The sequence below is a fragment of the Balaenoptera acutorostrata genome, chromosome 1 (assembly GCF_949987535.1).
Source record: "Balaenoptera acutorostrata chromosome 1, mBalAcu1.1, whole genome shotgun sequence".
In the NCBI taxonomy this organism is placed as follows: domain Eukaryota; kingdom Metazoa; phylum Chordata; class Mammalia; order Artiodactyla; family Balaenopteridae; genus Balaenoptera; species Balaenoptera acutorostrata.
In genome coordinates this window covers 134,461,454-134,487,886 of record NC_080064.1, presented here as the reverse complement: position 1 = coordinate 134,487,886, position 26,433 = coordinate 134,461,454, and the positions used below count along the sequence as shown (strand labels likewise).

Sequence of the window (26,433 nt, the reverse complement as noted above, 5' to 3'; positions counted from 1 at the left end):
TACATTTCCCAGATCCTGTTATCAGAAACAGGAGGATGGCAGAGAGCACTGATAGATCCCTCCTATCCCTACAGTCACGTTCCAGGGGAGCCCACAAAGCCTAAGAGGTCAAGAATCAATGCCCTATACAGAACACGTCAATACGGGCAGGTTAGGGTTGCCACCACAACTCCACCCCAACCTTGAGTGACCTATGGGATCACCTTCCACACCACTTAAGCTGAGCATCTTCTTAAATAAGGTGGACATTCTTAGCATACAAGTGCTAAAATCAAAAACTAAATACCTTGACTACCACAAACTGAAGAAGTAGTTAAAGAGCAGTAGGTCTTAGTCTGGGAATCTGACCGATAAAGAAGTCCTGAGGAGAGTACAAGAGATTAACACTGCAGAGCTTCGTGAAACTTCTCTACTAAAAGAGACTCTAGATGAGAACAGCTGCCAGGAGACTTCAGATTTTAAAATAGTTTTGATATGGAACATCTCAGGCCTATCTGCTCAGCCTCAACCTACTATTAACTGTTAACAGTACTTAACATCTGTAAAGAGAAGAGGAAGTAGGGGGAGGGGGTGTTACATGCAGGGGAACTTTCATTTTTAACTAGATATACTTGTGTATTTATTGAATATTTTACCAAGAGAATATGCTCATGTGGTACCAATGTGATTTTTAAAATTCAATAAAGACTGAAAATATAAATATCCCTAAATATCATACACAAATTAGTGTGACTAAGTTTAGCAGAAGCCTTCTAGAGGGAATTCAGTAAAAAGCAGCGATTGATGATGACTATATGAAATGATGGAATAATAAATACCATGTACTAACATTTATTAAGTACTTACTACAGGTCAGGCCCTAATCCAAGCCCTTTATATGTATCAATTCATTTAACCACCACACATTATTAACCCTTCTTTTACCAAGAAGAAACCTGAGGCACAAAGAGCTTATTTAACTTTCACAAAGTCACAGTTATTAAATGATGGAGACAGGATTCTAACAGTCAATCTGATTCTAAGGGACTTAGAAAAAGGTATCAAAATAATAGCATGATTAGGGAAATGAACAACCCAATTTTTAAAATGGGCAAAAGACCTAAACACATACCTCATCAAAGAAGATATACAGATAGCAAATAAGTATATGAAAAGATGTTCCACATCATAAATCACCAGGGAAATGCAAATTAAAACAACAATGGGATACCACTACACACCTAGTAGAATGACTAAAATCCAGAATACTGACAACACCAACTGCTGACAAAAACGTGGAGGAACAGGAATTCTCAGTCACTTCTGGCAGGAATGCAAAATGATACGGCCACTTTGGAAGACAATTTGGTGGTTTCTCACAAAACTAAACATGCTCTTAACCATATGATCTGGTGATCACACTCCTTGTTATTTACTCAAAGGAGATGAAAAATTATGTCCACACAAAACCTGCACATGTATGTTTACAACAGCTTTATTCATAATTACAGAAATGTGGAAGCAACCAAGATGTCCTTCAGTAGGTGAATGGATAAATAATAAATATATGTATACATATAGCTGATTCACTTCTTTGTACAGCAGAAACTATCACAACATTGTAAAGCAATTATACACTAATTATAATAAATAAATAAATAAATAAATAAATAAATAAATAATCCAGACAGTGGACTATTATTCAGTGCTAAAAAGAAATGAGCTATCAAGAAATGAAAACACGTGGAAGTACTTCAAATTCATAATACTAAATGAAAGAAGCCAATCTGAAAAGGCTACATACTATATGACTCCAACTACGTCAACATTCTAGAAAATGCAAAATTATGGAGGCAGAAGAAAGATCAGTGGTTGCCAGGGGTCCGGGGGAGGGAAGGATGAAAAGGCAGAGCATGTAGGATTCTTAGGGCAGTTAAACTATTTTGTATGATACTACAGTGGTGGATACATGTTGTTATACATCCACACTCATAAAAGGTACAAAACTAAGAGTGGATTCCAATGTACACTATGGACTTTGGTGATTACTATGTATCAATGTAAGTTCAGCAATTGTAACAAATGTACCACTTTGATGTCTGATGTTGATAGTGGGGGAGGCTGTCCATGAAGAGTGGGGCAGGGGGTATATGGAAACTGTACTTTCTGTTCAATTTTGCTATGAACCTAAAACTTCTCTGGAAAATTGTCTATTCAAAAATTTAAAAGAAATAAAAATAATAGCATCATGGGGTTAAAAGCAAGAAGATAAAAGAGGGTTGCTTGTGTAACTTGAAAGCCATGTTGCCACTTTCCTCCCAAGCTTTGCTTATATTTCAAATAGATAATCATGGCCCTTTCTGGCCAATCAACTTTAGGAGTTTGAAATTCCTGAGAATGCCAGGTTGGGAGTGGGGGGTGTTTGCTGCTCCAGGATCAACAGATTCACATTCACCAACTGAGCACTACTAATCTAAAAAACAGCTTTCCACACATCTTTGGTATTCTTACTGCCCCCACCAAATTTTAATTCCTATGACAGACAGTTTTCTCCTTTACCTGCCATTGTAGCAGGCTTCTACGCTATCCTTTATAAGAATTTCCATTCAAAAAGATTCTATTCTCTTCCTTTTAACACCTTTCCCTTTGACATTTCACAGCCTGTAAGACTGAGGAAAGGACCAAATCAAAAGAAAAAAGAAGAAAAAAGGAAAAAAAAAAAAAGAGAGAGAACAAAGGTTATATACCACCTATCACTTAAGCCCAGTTCCAACAAGTCGCTACAACGATACTTCTACTTACATCCCAAGGGTCTGTACTTAGTTATACAGCCACTCCAGCTTTCAAGAAGGGCTGGGAGATGTAGTCTTTATTAGACGAACATGAGCCCTGCCTAAAATGCTATTACTTCAGAAGAAAGGACAGGCAGCTGTGGAGAGACAACCTGCAGGCTCTGCCACACTCGTCCTTATATCCTCACTGCAATGGCTGACACATACATAGCTGGCACTCAATAAACATTTTTGCAATAAATATTTCAAATCAATTCAACTTAAAAAAATCAAACGTTTATTGAGAGTCTCCTGTATCAAATTCAAATTCCTCTGTTTTAAGATTCCTTCATAAGCTAGTACCATCCTCCTTATATAATCTTATTTCTTAATATTTAAGAGGCGATTTAGTATGCTCCATAAAAGCACAGGCCTTGGAACCCAGCTGCCTGAGTTTAAATCCCAATTCGGCAACTTACTGATGGTGTGATCTCAGGTGAGTAACATAATTTCTCTGTGCCTCAAGTTTCTTATGTGTAAAATGATGATGATGATAATAATAATACCACCAACTTTCTAGGGTTATTTGCAGATTAAATGAATGAATACATGTAGTATACTTAGATCAGTAACTGACACACAGAAAGCACTCAATAAATGGCAAGCAACTATTACTTCCCATCATTACCAGCCAACTAATTGTACCATGGTCTTTAAATTATCCTCTAGACTTTATCAGATCGCAGTATGTGGCAATCATTTTTACTTTTGTTCTACCTCTTGAACTCAAGGCAACTGTTTCAACCTTTGGATCTTGAGACATTTAATTTTCCATAACTTTGTTTATACTATTTTGCCCCAACAATAAAGCTTTCTATTTCCTCCTGTTTATCTAGTGCCTACAAGCCTCATCTCAAATCTCACCTCCTCCACAAAATCTTCACTGTTTATCTTATTAATTCTGGTTAAATAGTATGCATAGGAGACCTTCAAATACCTACATTCTCAGCTCCCCTCTCCTCGCCCCAAGATGAGTGGTGGTTAAAGGTAAAGGAAAATGGCCAGATTCTCCTCATATACTTCAACGCAAACAACATACTACAATAGGGTGAATGCAGTAGCAGATATGAGAATCTGTCTTCTACTAAGGCAGACATTAAAGGGATTTGCGAAATGTAAAACCATGCTGTCTTCTCACTAAATTGTTTGTTTTAGAAATAGTTACTTTTTGTTTTAAAATATGTCATTTATGTTAACATGCAATGGATTTATTACCATTACTGTTAATGAATAAATAAGCATTCTAAACTATCAATTTTATTTTCTAATAGAGCAAATATCCCCATATACATATTCAACATCTTACCTTTGGTCATACTACTCCCTTTACTTAAAGCCCCTTTCCTCTCTCATCTGGCTATAACTAGACACTACCAAGCCTTCAAAACTCAGCTCAAATTGTACCTCTTTCATCATCCCCTACCCCTCCTACTGCAAATGATTTCTTCCTACTTGAGTTGCCAGTGTACTTTATCTGAACCTCTCTCAAGATTAACATCTCTATGTGATTTATCTTCCTCGAGGGCAGATTATTATTCATCTTGCATCTCCAGCTCAGCTCACAGTGGGCATAAAATGAATGCTTTTGCAATGAATACTTCTAAAACTTAACAACCGATGACAAATTATATCTCAAAGAACAAGAAACAAGAATATAAATATAAATATAAAGTGACTTTTAAAAACTAAGAATGGGTAGACAAATATAACTACAGATTTAAAGAGGACCTAAGATGACACTGGGTCCAACTTCTGATCTAAATTATCCCTTCAGTGTTTCTCCCAGTAAGAGTTCTTAGTTATTAAGAAGAAAAATAAATTATAGCTACCTAAGCCAAATGGAATTTATTAAAAAGATACCTCCAGAAAAGCAAGGAACTGGACGTATAAAAGGCCACACAGCCAAGACTATGCCCAAAAGCATGCCTCAGCCTTTCCTGTGATGCCACCACTGCTGCTGGCACAGATGTCAGAGCTTGCACTGCCCACACTACTAACAGTCTAGACACTGGGTGGATGCCACACTTAGAACCACTGCCCCTGCTGCTTCTTAAACTAAATGAGATTGTGGCTACTGCTACCAACTCTCACTGGAATGGATTTTTTCCAGTGTCATCTTTATAATACTAGCTTCCAGCCCAAAATTGGAGACAGGTATTTGATTGATGGAACCCAGGTATGTATCCATGCTCTAGACGAAAAGGGGGCTGGGAATAAAGCATCAAACATTATCAGCTTTTCTAGTGAAAAGAAGGCTCTGCCTCATAAATTGGGGAAATCTGCCAAATACAGGAAAGGGGTTCAAGTGCTGAAAAGCCAAAAATGAAAAATGTTCACTATTCATAACAACCCTTATTGATGGCGTTCAGGCAAGCACATTACCCTAAATAGCAATTATCAAAACTATATGATACTTAAAGCACTGTGCCACAGATAACTTGTTGGTGATAAGGGAAAAAATAAACTTTATAATAGAACAATTAGATTTTGTCACCACTTTACCCAGTAATCAGCATCAGCATCACTAAGGGTAGGACAATGAAATATGTGCCTCTAGATACAATGCATTATGATACACACAGCACAAACTATAAATACTGGTGCCCAAAATGTTTTAAACCTTTACATCTAGCTTTCAGTTTACAGGAAATAGAAAACAATGAATTAAATCAGACAAGTTCAAAACGTGAAACATTTTACAGGACAACTGGCTAGGTATCTGAACAGTCATGAGAAGAAAAAGGAAAAAGTGGGGAGATGCATGTAGATTAAAATGTACATAAGAAATCTACAACTAAATGCAACTGCACACTCCTTAAGTAAATCTTGCTTTGAACAAACCGGCAGTATAAATGACATTGTTGTGGGCTGAATTGTGCCCCGCCCCCAAAAAATCATATGTTGAAGCCCTAACCCCCAGTACCTCAGATTTGGAGTTAGGGCTTTTAAAAAGGTAAGTTAAAATGAGGCCATTAGGGTGAGCCTTAATCCAATCTGACTGGTGCCCTTATAAGAAGGAAATTTGGACACACAGAAACGCCAAGGATGTGCACACACAGAGGAAAGACCATGTGAGGACACAAAAAGAAGACAGCCATCTGCAAGCCAGGGAGAGATCCTCAAGAGAAATAAAACCTTCCAACACCTTGATCTTGGACTTAACAGTCCCCAGAACTGTGAGAAAATTAATTTCTGCCGTTTAAGCCACCCAGTGTGTGGTATTTTGTTATAGCAGTCCTAGTAAACTAACACAGACATTTTGGGTATAAAGGGCAAAATTTTAATATGGGCTGGGTTTCTGATGATATTAAGAAATTGTTAATTTAGTTAGGTGTGATAACGTGAGAATGTGATTATGGTTATGTAAGAAAATGTTCTTACTTTTGAGAGATACATTCAAGTATTTAGGGATAAAAATAAAACAATTTCTGTAATTTGCAGTGCTACACCAAAAAAAGAGATGAAGCAAAAATGAGAAACATAAGAATTGTTCAATTTAGATTGTTATGTGGATACTAAGTAAACAGCTTTCTCTTCTTACAAATTTGAAATTTTCCACAATGAAAAGTGAAAAGGAAACATACCCATATGATACTGATTTAAAGAGGAAAAACTGATCATACAATAGAAGAGAGATTCCTGAAATAAATGACAGGAATGACACAACTAAAAGACTCCAATGATGAACAAAAATAATAGAGAAAACTGTAACTATTCATTTCACAAATATCTGTCGAGTGTATCCTATGTGCCAGTACTGTGCACACAGAGGTGAACAAAGGAGACACGGTCCTGCTCTTAAGGGGCTTATAATCTAATAGAGGAAAGACATGTAACAAAACAAAGTAAACACAATAAGCACAAATAAACAAGAAAAATATACAAATATGTAAGATTTTTGAAACAATCTTTTTTTTTTTTTAAATAAGTTCCTTCCTCTTCCATCTCTAAAAGGCAGTTCCTCAGGGTTCTATTCTGGGTCTCTTCTACTCTACCCACTTAATCTCAATTAGCATATTTCAAACCCAGACATCTTTCTCATGTTTTATAACCATTCTTCAAGTTGCCTACAGACATCTACAGTGTTTACCTCACAGACATCAAACCTTGAACTTGTATTTTCTTCCCCCAAAACTCTGTTCCTCCTTTAATCCCTCTTGGTAAAGCTGCCCAAGAATTATGACTCCTTCTCTTTCACCCTTAAATCAAACATATCACAAAGTCCTAATGATTTCGTCTCATGAAAACTTCTTAAATCTGTCCACTCCTCTCCTAGTTCACTTACCTGGATTACTGCAGTAGTTTTCTAAATTGTCTTCCTGACTCCAGCCTTACTTCTCTCCAAATTCACTCTACACAGGCCAAAATAATCTCTCTAGAACAAAATCTGATGCTGTACTATTCTTAGAATAAAGCCCAGACTTCTTAAATGATCTGTAGGACCCAGCATCACCAGGCCCTTGCTTATCTTTAGAGCCTCATTTGTAAGGCTCTCCCCCTTCCTTCATACACACTGCTGTCCAATCCATACTGAACTTCCTTTTTTCACTCTTCAAATTTGCTATGTTCTTCCCTGCCTCTGGGCCGTCATATCTACTCTCAATCTCCAGTACTCCCACATCTATTTCCCTGGCTAACTCCTACTCCTTCTCATCTTAGAATCTCTCTTCTGGGTAAGGTGCCCCTCCTCTGAGCTACCACTGCAGCTCATATGGCCTATCATTGTACTTACCACAGAGCACAGTAGCTGCCTACATCCTCATTAAACTATAAATTCCACGAGGGCAGGGTCTCTATCTGTTCACTTAGTGCCTGCTATATCAAAGGCCTTGATTGAATACATTAACTCTGTCAATGATGATTACTAAATTGATCTTCATCTTCATATTATTTATCTTCAGTTGGGCCAGAAAATTTCATGATATTTTTTCAATACAAAAAGTCCTGACATGTTACCCTGTGGGAAGATTATCTATTTTAAGATTTAGAAAACTGTTAGAACTTTTAACAAGTGTCATTTTATTTTCACTTCAAATATGAAACTTGCAAACAAAAAGTTCCAGTTTTCAAAGCAGAGTAGTTACAACACTATTTCCCCTTTCCCCCTTATTCTAATTTCCTTGACCTCTCAAACATTATATTAATAAGTTTGCTATAGGGAAAGCACCTTCCCAGATATATGTATAAAGATATTTCACTGCAGAAATGGCTTTTTTTTTTTTTTGACCGTGCCAAGCAGCTTACAGGATTCCTCGCAGTGAAAGGGTGGAGTCCTAACCACTGGACCACCAGGGAATTCCAGAAATGCCATTATTTTTAAGACTAAAAAATTGTTAGCTTAACAAATCATCCTTCTATCTAAGGTAAACAGGCAGCATCCAATATTATGTTTTTGTTAAATAACAAGATTTTTTAATTACTCTTGCCAAACATTGAAGCATATTTCCTTCAAGCATCACTCAAAAAAAGTCTAGAAAAAAAAATTAGACCATAAGAGTAATTTTCCTAGCTAAATAATCCTAGTTGTTTTATTTTAAAAAGTCAACTGAATTTAAAACAATATTTAGAATTATTTGGGAGATAGAGTGTCCCAGCATTCCTCAACAACATTCAACTATAACCAAAATGTGTTATACTTGGGGTTGTCAGATAAAACATAAGACACTCAGTTTAACCTTGAATTTCAGAAAAACAATTAATTTTTAGTCTAAGTACATCCCAAATATTGCATGTATTTTTATTTGCTAAATCTGGCAACCCTAGTTATACTAACAAAATTATCACACCTAGCAAAATCTGACTTTACTTATACCTTTTTCATTATAAAAGTTATACAAATTTAGAAAACAAACAAAAATGTCCATAATCCTACTAAGCTAACACAATTGGCATTTTAGTACATTCCTGATCTTTTTCTTACGTATTTTAAATGGTTACATTCACCCTTCCTTAAAATGATACAGTCTTTGTAATTATTTTCATGCTACGTAATGGTTCTTGGAATAGATGTATCATAACTTACTCTCCTATTGTTGAAAATTTAAGTTGCTTCCAATATGCTGCTACTATAAATAACATTGCTCTGAATATCCTCCTGCATATACCTGTTTCTTATCTTTTCCTTTCTTTTTCCTGTAGTTATTTCTTTAGGATATTCTCAAAAGTGAAATTACTGAATAAAAGGTTTATGAAAAGATTATGAATAGTCTAACAATTCTAGATACATCCTGCCAAATTACAATCCACTAGCAATATTTGAATATGCCTGCTTTACTAAAATCTAACATTACATATTACTATTTTCAAAAAATCTGAAATAAGTATAAAATAGTATTCCATTTTGCTTTAATAAGCATTTCTTTGATTACTGAGAAGATCTAACATTCTTCTGACAATTGCTTATAGGTTGTATTTCCTCTGCTATCAACTGTCTGCTCATTTCCTTTACCCATTTCAAAAAATGTTTTTGTTCATTATAATAATAAAGCTTTCCCAAGTGAAGACTAAAACAGCCAACTGTCTAAAATTCTAGTCACATGGACCAAATGAAAAACTAGTTTATATCTACAATTCCCAGTGCCTTCCAGAAATTACTACAAAAATACTTTTAATGTAAACTTTCATTTTATTTATATGTATATTATCTCAAGGTTCATTTCATGGAAATCATAACTCTCATAATTAAAATTAATTAAAAAGTTGAGATGACTGAAATTTCCTGATATTTAGAATAAATACCAGAAAGGTCAGTTCAACCTAGTACTTGGATATGCCACAGAACTAAACTTGATCATCAAAACAGAAATCATGTTGCAGATCTAATCTCTTTAATAATCTAGATACACCAAAAAACTCTGATTCTGCAAACAGAGTTACCTCTCCAATGCTGTCAGTAATCTTACAAACATAAATATGCACTACTGGTTTCAAGAGAAGACAGAGTAAGAAAGTAAGTAGCTCAGCAAAACTTCATCAACACCATTAGAGCAGAACTCAAAGCTCACATCAAGCTAATAGCAAGCCTTTAAATGGCAGAGATTTTAGAAGTAACCTAATTCAATCTCTTTCCTCTCCCATCCCCCACCCATTTTGCAGGGGAAGAAACCAAGGCATAATGAAGTGAAATAAACTTTCAAGACAGTCATAAAGCTACTTCGGGGAAAGAATATCTGCTTCATCCTGTAATAACAAAATTTTATTAAGTGCATTATTTGAAGCTCTAGAGATAAGAGAAGTGAAAAAACCGGTTAAGTCCTTGCTCTCAAGGAGCTTACATGCTACTGGGGAACGGAAGAAAGGAAGGAGGGAATGAAGGAAGGAACAAAGGAGGTAGGGAGGGAGGAAGGAAGAGAGAAAGGAGGAAAGGAAGGAAGGAAGTTTCTGATAGGGATAAGTATTCTGAATTAAAATACATAGGGCAACATGGCAGAGCAAGCCTAGAGCATCAAGGACCACTTCAGATGGGGTGGTGTGGGAAAGACTCAGAGAAAATTTTTTTAAAAGCTGAGATCTGAATGACAACAAGAAGTCACCAACAGGAAAATCAAAGGAGAGAGCATTCTGATTAGAGATTCTCTTATATCCAAATGTTAGTCAAGGTACAGCAGGGGGTGAAAGGGAGGGTGGCAATGCTTCGTTTGAACAAAATGTGTACCATTTAAGTATAAAAGATACTACAGATTCAATAACAAATATGGCACTAACATGATTTTTTTCAAATGATACACAAACTAAGATAAAATGCTGTGAAAGGAAAATATCTAAATCATGATGATTTAACTTAATCTACTTTGAAAAAATACACAGAATAATTAACCAACTTTTCAATGATCGCATTTGAAGGTGACAAAGTAAAGACACTTTAAGATTTACAGATAATTTTTTAAATTCTTAGAAGATATCAGTGAAGGAATCAGGACAAGATAATGCTAATAAAGATTTTCAAATAAGATGGAAAATTAACATTAGTCAGAAACTTCAGTTTCCAACTTTTCTAATCCACTTTTGACACCTGCATATACAACAGCCTAAGACTTTTTTCCAGGAAAAATTTAATTTAATTTAAATTTAATATTTATATTAAATGACACTAGGAATATTGGGCTAAGAGAATAAGATGTTTCAGTCAATAATTCTGCTTTTTTAAAAGATCAGTTATTTTTAATACATGTATATTTCACTTTCCCCACTGCAATCACTGAAATACATGGTTTATGCCCTATACTTCTTTACATTCCTCCACAGCACCTAACAGTAGAGATGTAATGAAAGGGCAGATCCCAATAGGAGTAGCAGCAGTATAGATCTCAACAGCTTGTGGCACTAAAGCAGAAAAGAGAGGGGGAAAAATACTTCATTCCTAGAAATGTCTTAACACATTATCACAAAGGAACAATTCTACAGCTCATAAACCTTGAATAAGTTGTACCCAGCTCACTGAAAACTCATTCTGTAATCAAGTAAGTAGTTTAGTACTGTCAGCATTTTAATAACTAAAAAATAAATAAAACTTTTAAAATTTAATTAAATTAAAAACCACCCAACCAGTTTATGAGGTTTTAAGCCAGACTATAGATGTTATGCTACATCTGATCCAATCTGGTTCCACCCGTCCTCCTTCACAGAAAGCTACAGGCCCTCCGCATCTGTGTCTCCCACCTGAGGTCATCAGTGCTGGTGCAAAATCTCTGCCATCATTCCCCAGGTCATCCAGTTCTCCCTCATCCCATGTCTTGGTTTGCTGCTGTCAAATAAAGTTACTAATACAGAAGGAATACTGAGGATTCTGGCTTGGTAAAAGTCCTAAGAATACCTACTATCTATGGAGCATCTTCTATAACCAGGCACCTATTTCTTGACTTTCACAGAGTCTTGAGGTATTATTACTTTCATTATACAGATATATAAACCCAGAAGTAAGGTTACTTACCCAAGGTCACACAGTTAATTAGTCTATCAGGTTCAGGGTTCTTTCCTTCCCAAGAAACAGATCAATGACCATCCCATCATAAAAAGGCCAAGATGATGGCAATAAGAGGCAGAGCCACCAACACAAGTGAACAAGGTCAGAAAGCAGCAAATCCAGAAAAAGGAACTCCACAATCTTTTCCACCTACTTTAAACCCACTGCCTCACAACAATTATAAGCTTGAGAAGGCCTGGAGAAAGTTTTTTCATGCTGATAATCTAATTTGGAGACTACATGATTTGCTGACATCTAGCGCAAAGACTGCATTTTTATATGCTCATTATTATTCATTTTAAGAAATTTTCATTTAATAAGGTTAATGATACATAGATAGATCCAATTCAGCTCTAACATAGTTTACGAAACCATTTTAAAAGTATTATTGAAAAGTCCTACTAAGTGCCAGACACAACAAGAAAGAAAGGAAGGAGGAGGAAACATTTATGAGAACTAAATAATGTGCCAGGAACTGTGTTATGTCTCCTCTACATTCATTAACTTATTCAAGATAAATAACCCTCTGCAGTAAGATTATCCCCACTTTACAGATATCATCCCCAATGCCACACAAAGCCAAGATTCAAACCAAGGAGAGACCAATTCCAGAGCCCTAAACAAAGTAGTTTCTGTTTTTTTGCATTTCTCGAAAAGCCTATAGTCTAAAGCAGAAACAGACAAGCTACAATGCAATGTTTATTAGTATCACAACAGGGGGGAAAATAGGATGCTCCAAAAGCACAGATGAGAGATTACTAACAGAGTCTATAGTCTCAGTGAAGGTTTTCAAGATGATGACATCTAAGCTGAGAGAGACCACAACTATAAGCCATCCAGAACAGAAAGACAATCTGGTCCACACTCTCTAAATATACCTGATACCCAAATGGTCAAGAACCCTAACTCTGATATTTTATATAAGCAAATAATTTCTAGCCAATGTTATATAGCAAAGACTGTGCTGAACTATGTCTAGTATCCCATAAAATACGCAGGTCTATGTATCATATACAAGAAGAAAATTAAATCTAAGGTTATTCAACGCCCTTTGGAAATCAATCATTCAGGATAAACAATTTGATAACTGAACTAAGAGTTTACCCTCTGGTTTTCATACTATTTCATATTAAAAAATCTTTTTAAGAAAAAACTTTAATGCCCCTGTAAATTTATACAGACCATATATTTAACCTTTTCTTGTAAGAGAGAACATGACAAACTTTTATTATTCTATACTATTAAAAACACAATTGATACCCAAAGCTAAGTAGGTGCGCAAGGCTGTTTTCCTTTACTATCTACAGTTTTTAGTTTTTCCTACTTCTTTGCTGCTGTCATGTCAGCAATCTTGCTGTTATTATCAGTATGTATATTTATGACAACATTTCAATTCTAAATTATTCCTTTTAATCTATTACCTTAGAAACCACAAGCATCACGTATAAAATAAAAATAAGTTCTCAGTGAGAGCTTTATTTATAAGTAACTACTTATAAAAATGATATCTACTTTGGGGTTTTTGCATGTTTCAGAGAGATGAGGAGCTGCCACTCGGTCTACGTAAGTGAAGAGTTATAACTTCAAATTTTCATACCTCTATCTAAGATGTCTCTCTTGCCTTCTTTAAACTCAACTCAGATATTCCAAGCAACTCTACCTGAAACCCCAGACCAGGTTACATAACCTTCTGAAGCTTTCTGTAAGACATATCCTAAGGTGCCCCATCCTTGCTACACACCACTGCATTTGCATGTTTCTCCAGTATGACTGTCAGCTCCTTAACAGTCTCTTATCTCTCCTTCTCTAGCACTGAACCCATTCTCTGCCTTATAAATGCTTGCTGAATAAAACAGTGTCAGAGAATGAAACCAACGGTATAAAGAGCCATAAAACCATAACACTCCATACAATAAAAACGAACTTTCATACTCATAATGATATTAACTTTCTTCTGAAAATACACACTTAGAAAATATAAACTTGAGGGAAAATCACAAGAAAAGTATTAAGCACAAGCATGTGACAACATACTATTAAGCTGTTTTACCCACTGCACCCTCAAAAAAAAATCTGTTTATCTTGGGGGGAAGAAAGCAAAATACGTAACTATATTTTTCCCAGGCAACCATATACTTTTTTTCCACCCTAAGTTCAAAAAAAACCTGACATTTAAGGAATGGTGATTGTTAATTATCCAAGCTAAAATAAAAGTTTTTGGGGTGTATCTAGCTATTTTGAGGTGTTAAAATAAAAATCACCCATTACAAACAGCCATAAATCTTGATGTTGGAAGGCTCTCAGAGGTCATCTAATGTCATTTATATACTCCTCCTCATTGCAGAAAGAGTTCAGGTTGGTAGAGAGCATCCAATCCACTTTTCATTCAATACACCCTACGTTTCTGCTTCCCTTCGTCTTCCCCTCACCAATCCTCTGGACCCACACAAAACATGTCTTCTGCCTTGCAGATAGCAGCCTTTCAAGATCCATTTTATTTTGCTCTACTTATTTTATTTTATGGTTTGACTTATTTTAGTGATTAAAAGTAATATACATGCTTATCTATTTCAATGACTTCTTTGGCTTCTCAAAAATCATCCAGTAAAATGAAAACACCAGGCACGTTTATAGGTGTTCCTTTGTAAACCTTACCTTTTTGGTCCTCATAACCACCCTATGAAATAGGCAAGGCAAGTATCATCAACCCCATTTAATGAATCATCAATACAGAGTAGTAGTTGAGAGTCACTATGAGGCAAGTTTAGAAGCAAGAGATCTGCCTCTTATGAGCTGTGTGATCATAAGTTACTTTCTCTAAGCCTGTTCCCTCATCTGCAAACTGGGAATGACATTATAATAGTTCCTACCTTAGATAGTTATTGCAAAAATTAACTAGATAATGCATATTATCTAATATAATAACTAACCCATTAAACACTCAATAATGTTAGTTTATTATTATTATTATGCAAAGAGAAAAAAACTGTGGCAAATCACTTACGCTCTCAGAATCTCATAGCAGCACTAGATCAAGAACTAAGGTCTTACGTTCTATCCACCTTGTCTTCCACAAAACCAAAAAATGTTTTTAGTTATATTTGCAGCTTAAAGTTGATTTTTTTTTCCATTCCCTTTGGCCAACCAAAGTTTCTAAAATCATGCTCCTCTTCCAAATGAAATTCTCACAAGTACAAAAATTGCTAGAGTTCTCTATCTAGAAAAGTAAATTCTCAGTGGAGCATAATAAAGTTCTACTACATCTAACATGCAAACATAATGAAATTTACAAACAAAATGAGAAGTATCATATTAATTGCTAAACAAACTGGTTTCTCTAACCTACTATTGTTAGATTACCTTTTAAAACTTTTACCTGATATTTTCAAATGTTAGAAATTGCTATTTTATTGTTTGTGAAACCAAGTGCAACAGGAGAAACCTGTTTCATCTATCAAAACTATTGACAAAATTGACAAGAAATATAAAACACATGTCAGAATTTTTAAAAATTAGAACACCCCATTGTTCATAGCAGCACTATTTACAATAGCCAAGACATGGAAGCAAACTAAGTGTCCACTGACAGATGAATGGATAAAGAAAATGTGGTATATATACACAATGGAATGTTACTCAGCCATAAAAAAGACTGAAATAATGCCATTTGCACCAACATGGATGGACCTAAAGATTATCATACTAAGTGAAGTAAACCAGACAGAGAAAGACAAATATCATATGATATCACTAATATGTGGAATCTAAAAAGTGATAAAAATGAACTTATTTACAAAACAGAAATAGACTCACAGACATGGAAAACAAACTTATGGTTACCAAGGGGAAAAGGGAGGGGGGGAGGAGGGATAAATTGGGAGTTTGGGATTAATATACACACTACTATATATAAAATAGATAAACAACAAGGACCTACTATATAGCACAGGGAAGTATATTCAATATCATGTAATAATCTATAATGAAAAGAATCTGAAAAAGAATATATATATATATGCATATACATATACATATGTATAACTGAATCACTTTGCTGTATACCTGAAACTAGCACTTTTTAAATCAACTATACTTCAATTTGAAAATTAAATAAAATAGGGGACTTCCCTGGTGGTCCAATGGTTAAGAATCCACCTTCCAATGCAGGGGTCGCGGGTTCAATCCCTGGTTGGGGAACTAAGATCCCACGTGCCGCAGGACAACTAAGCCCGTGTGCCACAACTACTGAGCCCGCGCACCACAACGAAAGATCCCACATGCCACAACGAAGATCCCACGTGCCGCAACTAAGACCCGACGCAGCCAAATAAAATAAAATAAATACATAATTAGAGGCCTAGACTCATTAGTGAAAAATTAAGCTGCCTAACTCATGCATAAAAATTTTATAGGTTCACTACTACTGGCAAACAGGTGGTCCTAGGATTTAAATAATAACATCTAATCTCATTTTTCACATTAATGTTAACCAGGAAGCTTGGGTTAGTGTTGGAATCAATTCTAGAATATTGAGAGGAAAAAAATGGATGGAGGAAAGAAGACATTAACTGAATTACAATTTAGTACCAACTTGATAGGGAGTAATACATCTTTGCATAGGAAGACTAGGACAAAGTCAAATCAAAATATTGTTCCAAATTTGACCACTAACAGCAGAGCAAAATATGAGACAAAGATTTTAAATGAAAGAATACAGTCCATGAGAGAAGATCTTTGTGGAAATAAAATAATAAATGAATACAGTCTGATGGCTATTAGCTGCTGAGACAACAAAATTACTATAAAACAACCTAAGAAACCATACTGTCTGCCAGTATATGTATAGGCTCCTGTCAATGGTTGACTTTTCACTAAACTAAAATATAATTCATTCAAAGTGTCATACCAAGATAAATTTACTAAAGAGAAACTATTCAAGGAAATACCTAATATCCACTCTAACAACCATTTGCATTTATACAATGCTCCTAGCAAGGGGACTCAAAAATGACAAAGTACATCTTGAAGCACAGAATAAATACTCTACATTGTTTATCAAAAACTAGTGTTACACGTCTCTTAAACCTCCAAAACTGAAAACCACAAGTTTGTATTTTTACTAAAAATAGTGTTTGTTATTTGCATCCCCTCTGGTGAAGTTTGATTTTTAAACTCCTGTAATTTTGCCTACTGCTGATAATGAGGGAAGAATATGGGTGTACATAATACACAGGGTAAGGGAGAGGTTGAGAAATCCTTCACTGGTACATGAATGAATTCTACACTTGCCTTTTAAAATGTGCTACTTTTCTGGAAATGTGGCATTCAAAAAATCCCTTTGGGTTTGCATTACTTTCATATTTGTGACTTGAAAGATAGTCTTCAAAGAGCCAGACCACTTATTTTTAGTCATTTACCAGGTAGACTGTGTTTTCGTCATAAATTCCAACAGCTAGTGGGTGGGGTGTGTGTTATACGTACATATAAACACACACATCCATGTGCATGTGTATATCTTTAGAAAAATGTTTGCATAGTTTAAATTAAGGACATCAACATCACACTTTGTATCACAAAAAATGATGGTAGAAAATTTGGAAGAATTTTAATAAACTCAATTTGTAAAACCTAACACATCTTCAAAAAAAAAAAAAAAAACCCACCTCTGTGCTGACATGATTAGCTACACCATTCAAATGGTGCGAGGTATCTGAAGCATGCTGCATCTAAACTCTTATCATGCTATTTGGGGTGTGCTATTTTGCGGAGAGGTTCATATGAAACTGCTAAAACCTAAAGTAACAGGACAATATACTTTACATATCAGAAGCTTAAATAAATGAGGAAAACAGTATGGCAAAGACATAATTCACATTTATTTTGGAACCAAAGCTCATCCCAAAAATTTCTTGTCAACCATCCAGAAGTAGCCCAGCTTTTTACCAACCAAGCAGCTTTTTACTATAGCAACTTCATTACCAAGATTACCAAAATTTTCCACACACTTTTAACAGTCTGTATGTGTTGTTACCTGGGCAACATTCAAAAAGGGCTTTTAGCTTTATAGAACTGGTAGGTCAAAGAGAAGTAAAGCTTCTTCAAATTGAGTGTGCATCATTTTAATTAGAAGCAGTGAGTATGAAATCATCAACAGACAGAAAACCTTGAGAACTACCACCAGAGCTTCAATTTGATTAATAGACACAACTTACTGTCATCTGCCTTCATTTCTAGCCACCTAATTCCCCTGTGGAACACAGCAAGCTCCATCCAAGACTTCAAAACATCTCCAGTCATACAGGCTGTCAAAGACATAAATGCTGAAATCAAAGGAACTTCTTTGAGTAAAAAAATCTATCCTTCACAACTGGCTATAGTATGAAATACCCTGCTTTGCTGCCCTAAATTGTGAAAAGCAGTCAGCTCAGCTGTGGATCTGTATAAACTGCCTTTCTGCCTAAACCAAACCTGCCTCCAAAAATTAAGATCCAGTCATTTAGAAAGCACATTTTTAAAGACGCTTTGAAAAGACTTTCAAAACTGCTTCCTGTACTGCTACAGCCAATTTGATGCTGTCTATTTGGCCAAACAAAAAATAATGGCATCTCCTTACAAAGAAAATATTTTCCCTTTCTTTCCAACAGTTTTAGGATTGATAAACTCAAGGTTGTTTCTCTTACACTAATAATTTTTCCCTCAGCTTTTACTCTAAGAATACTTAAGTGTTCTCTGGGTCATAGTCTAATCAGGAGCACAGCATACAAAGCTTATTTAACGTTAAGAAGTACTAGATGACTCCAGAGACAAAAATGAAAGATGAGTTGAAAAGCAGAAAGGAAAACTGGCCTTCAAGGCTCTTCACCATCTGGTACTGACTCTTTCTTGCCTAGCTCTTTCCCTCCATACCTTTGATCGCCCTAGCCTCTGGCCCAGAAAGGCCTTTCTCTATATACTATTTGTCCTATTTCCACATGTCCAAATCCTACCCATTCTTCAAAGCATGGTTTAAATGTCACCTCTTCCCATATCCTTACAACTAAAAGTAATCTCTCCCTCCTCTCTCTAACTTGTACTGCCTTATCTTTATCTCTTTAGCACACATTACTTTCTGCCTTACATTATCTTTGTTTCCATATTTAATCCCCCACATAAGCATAATGCCTCAGGGTCAAGGTTCATGCCTTATTCATCTCTATTCAAACTGCTTAACACAATGTCTTACATATATTAAACACTCTAATTGAGCTACATGAATGGCTTGGGTTAGGAAAAGAGATAAGTCCACTAGAAACAACTCCAGATTAGGAGTCCCCAGACCTGGCTTTGCTAATGACTAGCTATGTGACCTTGAACTTCAATCTTTTAGTGTGTTCATCCACAAAGTGAAGAGGGTGAACTAAACCAGTTTTTAACTATAAACTGTTATCCATTATCTGGCTGTAAAATCAATTTGGGTGTCAAAACCCAGCATTTTTTAATAAAATGAAATAGAAAATACCAAAGTGTGTTGTAGGCAGTGCTGCGGTATGCTGTAAATGTTTAACTGGCTATCCAGAGGAGAGAGAAAAGCTCCGAACTGTAACATTTGCAGGTGTCCCTGGTGTAAATACTCCCACCAGGGCCAATTTCAAGCTACACATGGAGTTCGGTGGGAAGAGAGGCACGATTGCTCTTACAAGCCAACTGATGAGCCAGCCCCAGCAAGGTCCTGAAAAGATAAGTATTATTTCACCTAACTTTTCTTTCAACTGTGTGTGTGTGTTGAATCAGGGTATAAGATGTATTTCTTACTGTGAGCCACAGTCAAAACAGTTCATAAATGTTCAGCTAAGCAATCTCCTAGTCTCTCTTCCATGTATGCTACACAATGCAATAAATCTCACTCTTAGTTAAATATGTAATCTCTTCACCACCAAAATTGATACATCGCTTCAAAAATGAGAGTAACAGAGGTGCCTATTGATACCGCCAGAAGGCAAATTACAGGGAGTGGAAATTTGGCTTAGGAAGTATTAGCAAAAGGGCAAGGTTCTCAGCCTTTGTTCAGTTACAACCGAGGGCTACAACACCCTACTAGTACCAACGGCTCATTTAGCAAAGGATTAGGAGAAAGAGGAGAGGAAAAGGAAATATAGTATGAAAAAAGGTCCATGTAATTGTGATATGTGTCCATTCCCCTACTCCACTAAGAACCTGGGTACAGAGAAAACCAGTGCTGTAAAAAAAGTAAATTTCCATACCTGGTGTTTCCCTGTCAAATTCTCCAGCACAAGCCTGCACTGAGAATCCCCTACTACTAAAATTAAGTTTTTGCCATGGACTAGAGACATGTAGTACTTGTTGAACTTAGAAGAGGCAAGGGGGAAAATAGTACAGCAAACAGTTGTTAGACTTGATATTCTGGGAAAACTAGGCTTTTATTGAAAAAAATACTTTATTTTCTTCTTATTTAAGCTTACTAAACTGGGTGAGAAGGGAAGTTTCTTGAATATATTTTTGGCTGTACTATGTCTATCACAACAACACAGTCTGTAGCCAGATTTTTCATGAGTGTTTATAAAGAATTGTGTTTTCTATTTTTAAGGTTATTCAGAAAACAAGAAGGCTCAGAATTTCAAGTGGGCTAATAATCTTAGCCCAAATCTAACTCCAAATCAACTGAATATATGCCTATAAGTTTCCCAGGAAAATCCCAAAAATTACACCAAAAAACACCAAAAGATGACAAAAAGAAGTCAGCAAGAACACAAACTTGCAATACTGAAGTATGGCATCCTATCTGTTGAATGAGTGCAACATGGAAAGTAAACGAAGTATGAAAAAGAGAATGTTGAGATACAAGTTCCGCTTAATTCCATTAACTATTTCTTATTAGGGTCCACTGATAGGTACTTATACCTAATTTCAAATATTGACCATAAAGTGAAAATTATTAACCACTCTGAAAAGCCAAGAGTCAGGTCAAGCAATGTCTTTCTCCATGCTCACAATATTAAACGGCTCCTTAAAAACTGAGTATGTTTTGGGACTTCCCTGGTGGTCCAGTGGGTAAGACTCTGCACTCTCAATGCAGGGGGCTCAGGTTCCATCCCTGGCCAGGGAACTAGATCCCACATGCATGCCGCAACTAAGAGTTCACATGCCACAACTAAGGAGCCCGTAAGCCGCAACTAAGGAGCCCGCAAGTCACAACTAAGACCCGGCACAACCAAATAAATAAATAAGTAAATATTTTAAATTAAAAAAAAAAACTGAGTATGTTTTACCGTAACTCAGGCTCAAGGCTCGATTTTCTTTGCCTCCACTACCTGTGGTGCCAAATGCTCATAAGACTATCTGTATAAGAAATTCCAGAGCTGTCCTTGCAGTACCAGAGGCTGGAATAGCCTTGGGCTGCTGGTCATGCTCAGACCCACCGGCTGACCTATTTATGTAAAGCAAGAGCTATACACATGTAGCAACTCATTAAAACTTGTGAGACATAGCAAAAAACCTCTGTGCCTGGCAATCCCATGGCCTACAGTATCTATGTCATTCTCCAAACACCCTCTGTCCATCCATAATCATCCCTACACCACTTCAAGGCAACAGTAGGCTAGAATGCAGACCCAGTTCTACACTCTCAATACAAGAAAGTTTTGCTACTTAGCTACTACTCTCTTCAAAGCTAATCTCTAGAAACCCGGCTATTTCCGACTCATAATATTTTTACTTGGCACAAGAGAATTCCTTCTTTTGACTACTCCAAAAGAATGGATAAAAGGACTATCAGCTTTAATGCTGTATCATCTGAGTTTAAATAAATATACAGTAATTGAACGAGTTCAACTTTGGGTTAAGGCAAAGAAAATTTTAATTATAAGTTTTTAGAAGTCACTAATTTAGAATTGGTGAGCTGATAAACATAAAAACTTCTGTTTCACATACTCAATAAAATTCTGTTATTCAAATTAAAAAACACCATAAAAACTACTAGAGTGAAAAGAAAATGGTCTGAATCATGAAACAATTCGTAAAAGAACAAAAAGTCTCAGAACATCACAATTGTAATGTATAAAAATTCCCATCAAATAACTCAGGCCAAAAAAAGTCATACACTGACAGTTACACCTTTTTATGTTGGCTGGTATATTCACTACATGTCCCAGTGTACTGGGACCTACTACCTTGTTTCCAGCTTTCTAGAATACAATGTAGGCTATATAGTACATTCACCTATAAAGACTACATCCACTTCTCTCCAGATGACTTGTTAATACATAATACGAGGGCACATTTTGACCTGATTTAAGAGAGACATCAGTCTAACTCAGTCTCAACTAACTCCCCAACCAAGCAAGCATTTAATACAATTTGAAGATAATGCATACATTAAATTCATCTGGTCTTTCTCCTTTGTAATTTCGTTGTCAGTTTCAAATGGAACTTTGTTGAGATAACAAATCACAGGCCAGTTTTCCAGTAGGAGCAACTTGTGGACCAATATTTTCCATGCACAAAATCCACTTCCAATTTGACCACAAGCAAACTTCATGTTTGTATCTTCTGACATCATACTACTGGATATTCTACAGAAGTGCAGCAGAAGCCACATATAAACACTATTATGAGAAAAGTCAGAAGGTTTTCACGATATCGTGTTGTCAGAATCGTTAAGAAGCAACTACTTACCTCCCACCATGTACAAGATAATTTAAATGTATTTTTAAAAATCCCTAAACCTTCCTGTACCAAAAATGCAGACCCTGAAATCAGTTTCCAGTCAGCGCTGAAATCTGTCCGGCAAGCAAAAGTTCTCTTTACCGTTAGCATGATGAGGTTGACAATTCTTATCACTTACATGAAACCCTCAGTTCTGCAAGTGACCAGGTGAATTCTGGTACATTTTCTAGGATGATCCTGAGAAGTATAAGGAGAATACAGAAGCACCTGGACACACTGCCCTGGATCAGAAACAAACCCTGTCGGTCCAGTCCCCTAGCACCCGGACACCTCCCGCTGGCCAGTGGCCCCTTTCCACATGCTGACGCACTGCCCAGTCCTGCACCGTTGGCGACCAGTGCAAACTACCAGCCCAGTCTCAGAAACTTTGACTCAGCTATCAGGACACTGAGCACCCACAACCTGGACGGGGGTTGTTTGGCATGGCCAGGCGGTCAACTTTGAAGCGGGGCATTTCTTGCAAGTAGAGATCTGCCCAGGACGCAGCCTATCCCATCCAGCAAAACCACAAGCATCAACAGCAGGAGAGGAGCAAAGACCCGGGCGGAGACAGGGGGAGCGCGAGGGCAAGACGCGGTCACGAACAGATGCCTGAATGTGGGTAAGAAAATAACCTAACCACACGCCCCCCGGACGTGGGGCTGCTGGGACTGCGAACCCGGCAGCAGCCACGGCGCAGCAGCGGGCGGCAGCGGCGGAGGCGGCTGCGATGTCAGGAGGACACATCTGGAAACGAGCTCCCAAGTCACCAACCCCGCCCCCAGGTGAGGGGCGCCGACCCCGACAGCCGGCCCGCCCGGGCCGCGAAGAGCCGCCGCCCGGGAGAACCGCGGTGTCCGGGAAGCCACCGACAGTCCCGAACCCTCCCCGAGCCTTCCTCCCGAGGTCCTCTCGCATCCCGTGCCGGGCCTGGCCCCCACCGCTACCCTCCCCGGCTTGCCCCGGCGCCAGCACCCCCAGCCCGGCTCCCAGTCTCTTGTCTGCCCGCCGGCCCCTCGGAGGCCGCCCTCGCCTCACCTCCTCACGTCTCCGCGGGCAGGGCCGGAACAACTCTGCCAGGCGCCCGGGTCCCACCCGCCGCCCCGCGCTCTGCGACCGGGCCCGTCCCGTTCACTCTGCCGCCGCCAGAGCCCTAGGAGGGCGGAGGGAGCAGGGCGGAGGGAGCGGAGAGGGGAGGGGAGGAGAGCCGCCCGGCAGGAAGAGGCGAGGGAGGGGGCGGGCCGGGGAGGAGGAGGAGGAGGAGGCGGTGGCGAATCGGGAGCGCGCGCGTCCGGGCCACTCGGCGCGGCGTGCGCGCTCCTGAGGGCGGAGGCGCCTTCTCTGCCCTGGGCGGAGGGCGCGCACGCGCGTCCACGTCCCCACCTGGCCGTGGTTGGGTTAGGGTCCGCGAGTGAAGAAGACCCGGCCGACCTGGCTTGTCACGAGGAGGGACCCGCGAAGGGGCTAGAGGCGCTCGTGGCGCTTCAGAACCTCCCGGAGGGTAACCGCGCCGTGAGCCAGCCCGCGCGGGCTAGCTGAGGCCGTCCCCGAGCCCCGAGCGCGTTGGGCTGAAGCCCTGCCCGGCGGTTACCGAGCTCTTAGATAATTCTGAGTTTGGGGCGATTGTGTTCTTGCTCATAAACCTGGCTTACATATATTTTCATTCTTAATAATGCCCGGTAACCCTCAGGGAAGTCACCTTTTAAAGAATACTAACTTTTCTCTCCAGTTACTCTTTCCTGTGCCTCTTTCAAGGTGTCTTGTGTACTTACGAAGTGCTCCCTTGCCGGTTCGTTATGTGAGACTCAGGGGAGATTGAAGAGGAAAATAACCTGCGTGGAATGAACAGGAAGCACTATTATGTATTTATGAAGAAAACGTACCCTCATTTGCACCTTTTTATCCTTTGGGGACATAAATTTGGGGGCACAAACTAGTAGAGATAAAATAAGCTAACTCTTTCATCTACTAATATTGTACTGATCCGTCAACTGTGGATATCCTCCTTCCCAGATGCTGCAGGCAAAAATGACCAGGAAATTTTCTGAATTTCCTTAGCACGTTGTTTCTATAGGTTTGTGGTGCCCAATATATTCAGCCTTACCTGGGTAAATCTGTGCAGTACTTTATCCCACTAGAGAATCTTTGAGGCCCTGCCTCAAAAGATTTATCTTCCACCATGCCTAGCATAGTGTCTGACTCATAGAAAGTAATCCATAAATGTTATTGTATGAATAAGTGAATATATTGCAGCAAGAGTTAAGTGTATGTCCAATGATTTCTGCTCTAGAGTGACTTCTTTAAAATTCTCCCTCTGTCCTACCTCAATTCCCCTGCACTCATTTCCCCACCTAGATCCAAAAGCTACCTGAGAAATAAGACATTTGTCCAAAGAGCCCTCTCAAGTTCTACACACACACGCGCACACACACACACACACACACACACACACACACTGCGCCCCCCCCCACGCCTTTTTCCTAATTTAAATGTTTATAGATGCTGGGACATATTAAGAGTATTGCAAATGTTTTGTGTTTCCCCTACCTGCTGGGCTTCTTTAAGCTCTGTAACCCAAGAGACTACCTAGCTCTGGGCCTGACCCAATAAGTGCTGGTCTTTTGATATTTAATAAAGTTAAATATAACTCAAAACATCTGTATCTATTAATAAATAAGCCAACAACTATGTACTTAGCCTCTACTAAAACGAAATACTAGTAAAGTTACACTGGACACCATAAGAAAGTCAACAGATGAAAAAGACAGTTTCTGCCTTCTGGTATCTGCTAACCAGAAAAAAGCTTTCTGACAAAAATGGCAACACTGTGATAATTATCTGCATTCAATAAGAAACAGCCCCCGAAAAAGGAAATAAAATTTTTAAATCACAAGTCCCAAATAAGTTTAGTGTTCCCAAATTCATGACCATATGCCTTCGGCAGCAATAACAGTGTCCACCATTGGCTGTGGCCAGTTAATTCTCCTATTAAAGTGGAGCATAACAGCCAAGTCACTGTTATAGGATCATTAATGTGCCAGCTTGCTACAAGGAAAAGAACTCTGTCCCATGGCCACATGTTACACCTCTAAGCACCAGGGGTCATTCTGTAAAACCGAGCTGTTCCTCACAATAGAACTTGGATAAGAGATGTCACAAGAGAACCTAGATAAGAGACAAGTCACAAGAGAACCTAGATAAGAGACAGTGAAGGTGATTTGGTACAAACTCATCCTCACTACCAGAAAAACAGTTCTAAGTACATGCCAAAGAACTAATAACAAAGCATTCTTCCTATAATGTGTGATGCTCACTTCTCTCCCCACTATGGCTTTCTTAGTACTAAGCATACACTAGCAGCCCTGGTCCATGAAAGGACTGAAGCTCTTACTTTGAGGGGAGGTGTTATAAAATGTTCTAACATGATTCATAACATGACAGAAACTGGTGGCCTAGGTCCAGATCTAACCCACAAATGCATTTTGCTTGGCCTGCATGGTGCTTAAAAAATTAGCCACAGTTAAAAGCCAGAAGATTTCACATGCTTTTCGGGGTTCTTTTCAAAAAGTGGAAGATTTCGAAACAGTGGGCTTACATTTTCACATGAGGACAGTAAGCTACAGGACATAATTTGTCTCTTTTCCAGAGTCTTTACATTCCTTATTGTACCTTACACTGCTCTGTTTCCTTCATGTGGGTCTGCAATTCCAAATTTAAAATATCATAATACTGTATCAAAAACTGGAAACAAGTTCAACGTTGAACAAAAATGGAAGAGTTTAAACTATGGTATTTAATGGAGTGGAATATTATTATATTGCGTTTATAATGAGCACTATTGGTTGACTCCCACCCAAGTGTGCATTTCCACCCCTCTGCAATTGTAAGTTAGCTAATGATTTGAATGGGAACAGGCCCAGCTCCAGCTCCAAGTGTAGACCCTAACTGAGGTACATAATC

General features: G+C 38.0%; 1 protein-coding gene across 4 annotated transcripts in view; it reads right to left on the bottom strand.

Annotated features, from left to right (window-relative positions):
* The window catches only part of RABGAP1L (RAB GTPase activating protein 1 like), a 706,627-nt gene extending 682,963 nt beyond the window's left edge, over nt 1-23,664 (bottom strand). For all 4 annotated transcript variants that reach the window (XM_057545595.1, XM_057545598.1, XM_057545602.1 and 1 more), the window contains exon 1: nt 23,512-23,664. The gene's annotated coding sequence lies outside the window, so the exon portion shown is untranslated. The remainder of the gene's footprint in view (nt 1-23,511) is intronic.
* Between the last annotated feature and the right edge of the window lie 2,769 nt (nt 23,665-26,433).